A 4414-nucleotide genomic window follows, 5' to 3' on the forward strand; every position below is an offset into this window, starting at 1 on the left:
TAAAGAAAATTATTTTTTTATTACAAGATTAAGTTTTATTAATTAATATAAGATGTTTTAAAGGTATTTTTCAAGAATTGAGATTTATTGGGTATTTTTACCCGCATGATTTTAATTTTTAACGGTGCACAAATTTTATCGAATCGAGGAACTTTTTTGAGTGTTCGGCTAAAAATTTCAAAAACATTTCAACACGAAATATTTTTCGAGAGTGCGCTTGGATTTAATGAGCCTACATTTAAGCTCATTGGGCTTAAACATCTTTTATAAATTTAATTAACAAGATTAGTGCCCACTAACCTTCTAATTAACTATATTATTTAATTCCAGGCACCTCTTTACCTACCCAAAACCCCACAACAACCGACACCCACCCCTTTTCCATTCAAAAGTCTATCGGTTTCATCAAATCTCAGCTGAAGCTTCGGTCACCTCCATTCTTGGCAAAGGAATAATCTTCTTGGGTCTCCCTCTTCGTGATTGGTTCACCAAATCATCTCCAGGCACGCATTGTACCTTTGTTTTTGCATCACATATGCTGTATACAGGCTGTTAAATGTTGCATCGTGTGTGAAAATCTCGGTCCAGCCTTGTACATGAAGAATCTTTGGTTTTTACATATGTTCTTGCATCTTTTGATCAACTACTCACGTCTTTCCCATTTTTGTGCAAGGGGCTGCCAAGTTAGTGATGTTAGAGGGTTGTGCAGGCTGTGTTTAATGATGTATAGGTGCTGGAGATTCGGGTTGCCAAGCTCGAGGGAAATTCTTTCGGTCAAGCGCATGTGAGGGTGTGTGAGGTCAAGATCGAGAGATTTGGTTTGTCGGCGGTGCGAGGGCTGAACCAAGACTTGGATCAGGTCCTGCTGGGTCTGAGACACGGTTTAAGGAGGCTTGACCGCTGCTGGAACCGTCCTCAAGGCCGTTTGATCGAGTGCAAGTGCGAGGGGCTAGGACTCGGATAATGGGTTGTGTTGTTTCTAGGCTTTCAGCAGGTTGCAGCCTGCATGTAGCTGGGGCCGTGAGTCTAGTGGGTCCAGCAAGGTCCTAGGGTGGTCTAGGTAAGGTGGAGTCGAGGCTTGTCCCGTCGGTGGTGAGCTAGGACGTGACCTTGGAGGTTAGTGCACAAGGGTGATTTAAGTGGGCAGGACCTAGAGATTCATTCAAATGCTGGACCATCAGCCGTGGATATAAGGATCTGAAATTAAGATTTTTGGACCATTATAGAGTTTATAAGGTGTGGTAAAATGTTGGGAAAAATTTGGTTAAGTTTCGATTCGATTCGGGTTAAAACCGAGACCCGGACCAAGTTTTAAAACGAATCGGTTAAGTTTTGAATTTGGCTCGAGTTTACATCTAGGAATGATTTTAAAAATGTTTTGGGACATTTTAAGGAGTTTGTTAAGCTTCAGATCAAAATAATTAGTTTTGGATTTATTCGAGATTTAATCGCCGCACGAAACTTTAATTAAAGAATTAATTGAAACGTCTAGATTAAGCTTAATAAAATTATGGAAAATTTTATTTAAGCTCAAATAATTATTAGAAGCTTAAGTTTTTAATTTGAGAATTTTATGCTAAGGTTTGGTTTAATTCGGGATTAAAACACATTAATATGTTATATTTATATATTAATTTAAAAGTTATCGATTTAGGCCAAATAAAAATATGGGAAAATTCATGTAGGCTTAAATAATTATTTGGGACATTTTAGAGTCATGGAATTAAGAAAATGTCAAAAACGTGAAATTTTAAGTCTATGGGCAAAATGTTCATTTTGCACCCGGGGTGAGATTTTGGTCAAGGCAGCGCCCTAAGCACAAATTTATGATATTTTAAATGTTCATGCATCATGTTTACGATTTTTTTCACTATTATAATAATTATGGTGCATGCTTGGTTTAAAAGAATTAAGAGAGAAAAAGTAAGAAAGTGAAGAGCACTCCGTCTCCGCCGCGCCGCGTCGTTATTTCGTTTGTTTTCTGTCAAAACAAACCAATGCATGTTTATATCTTCTTTCACTCTTCAATCAAGCCATATAGTTATTTTTAAATATCGCAAGTACATGATTTTAATGCAAGAAAATCGAAATTGTTCATATTTAATTATGTTATTTAATTATATTACGTGAAAAATATTCATTTTGAGATTTATGCGATATTGCTTGTGGTCACTTTACTATCATGGGATTATTACTTCACCCAGTCGCCAGTTATCGATCAGTTCAGTTTGGTACCACCCGGTCGCCAGTTACCGGTCAGTTCAGTTTTGTACCACTCGGTCGCCAGTTACCGGTCAGTTCAGTTCAGTTCAGTTCAGGGGCCACTTGCGTAGACCATAATCTCACCAAGAAAATTATTACAAGTTATTTCACTACAGGGCTCCAAGGAGCAAACATTTTCACTATGATTTTCAGTTCAGTTATGCACGTATTATAATTAATCATGACACGATATTTTACGTTATGCCTCACGACATGATATTTTCACTTGCATAAAATTTTATTATTTATTTACTCGTTATTTACGATATATGCATGCTGAGTCTTTAGACTCACTAGACTTGATTGTTGTAGGTACCGATGATGCAGGGACCGAGGGCGGGGACCAGTGAGCTAGCTTGGGTCGGCAGTAGTGGAACCCGAGGACCTCATGTTTTTAGCATTTACTATTTTGACTCAAACAAATTTCTTCGTTGTTGAATTGTTTTAAATTATTATCTTGCAAACAAACATTTACTTCCGCTGCTATTTTGAATGGTTAAACTTTTATCAGTTATTTATTTATGAATGAGGCATTTTAATTAATTAAAAAGAAAAATTTTAAATTTTCCGCAAATTTTCAAGTACGTATTTAGAGGCTTCTACAGTGGAGGTCTTGATGGTTGACTTTGTTAGACTGAAGGTGCACATAACCCGAAGACCGACGCTAGTTTTCCGCACTAGTTTATATTATGATTTATGTCAAGAATATTTTTACGACTATTTATTTATTAGAGATTTTTGAGAGGTTATAGTATGTGCTATACTTTTCAAATAATATTTTTAGGTTTGGTAAAACGTTTGACGATTTTACGATTTAAACTATTTTCCTTTGGATTTTTGAATGTCAGTTGGTTGTTTTACTTTTAAAATGGTGTCAAGGTATTTAAAGTATATATATGAATAATGGAGATTAAAAAAAAATTTCTAGCACGTTTTAAGGAAACGAATAGCAGACGTTTCAATTGGTATCAGAGCAAAGGTCCTGTAAAGGGTTGTGCCACCATCAGCGCCGTAAAAATCAGTCGTCAAGCCTCAATTTGTAAGTTTTACATGCTTTATATGATCCAGTATGATGTTACCTGCATGATTAAATGAATTATATTTTACGCCACATGTTTAACACCTTATGATAATATATGATTTATATGCTTTAGAAAAATTTTATATGTGATACGATATGAAATAAGAAATTATTTGATTTCATCGCATGTTGGTGTTGTGGTGGAATTGGACTATGTTGATTTTTTGGTTTTAGTATTAAAATTCTACTTATTGGGTCATAAGTTAATTGTGAGTATTATGAATGCCTTTAGGACACGTAGATTTTCTAAGAAAATATTTATGATTCGTGATTACTAGTTGAATTAATTTTTGCGAATTACTCATAAGTAATAATGATTCGAAGACTGCGATTATCTTTGGAAGTAAGAAAATGTATTAATTGGGATTTTAAGTTTGATGAAAGGTAATATTTGTTATAGTAATTGATTTTGGTTAAATAGGTTTAAATTTAGCGAAATTTCATGGGAAACCCGTAGAATGGAATTAAGAATTCCAAGAACTTATGGGTTAATCGTAAGAATTTTGAAATTAAGGACCAATTAGAGTAATTTTTGAGGAAATTAAGAATTGATTTTGCAATTGTGAAGGAATTTGAGGACTAGTTTAGCAATAAGTGAGAATTGAATGGTTTAAATGAAAAGAATTTTCGATGATTTAGACTTTTAAGAATATTTGGAACCGTGGGATATCTTGGTTATAATGTTATAAGGAATGTTAATCAACGGTTTTTAATGATGAAACAATATTAGGCTTGAAAAATCTAAGCGTTAGTGGATGCGTTTGAGGTTTTAATGTTGAAATATGTTAAGTTGTTCAACATTTTGGGAATAAAATAAGGAAAGTAATATACGATAAGTATGGTCATCCATCTTTTAATATTGAAAATTTTAAGAAAAATTGAAATTCGAGGTTATAATAATATAACACTAAGTCATTATGAGTCTTTTTAAGTTGCAACTCGCAAAAAAAGATTTAGAAGAAATTTTAATTGGCATCAAGAAGACGTAAGGACATTCTAGAACTTAAGTTTTATCAGAGCAACGCAGCGGAAGCGTGGTATTTTGGGATACTAGAACTAAGTCGAAAATTT

This window comes from Primulina huaijiensis, chromosome 10 (assembly GCF_012295235.1).
Source record: "Primulina huaijiensis isolate GDHJ02 chromosome 10, ASM1229523v2, whole genome shotgun sequence".
NCBI lineage: Eukaryota > Viridiplantae > Streptophyta > Magnoliopsida > Lamiales > Gesneriaceae > Primulina > Primulina huaijiensis.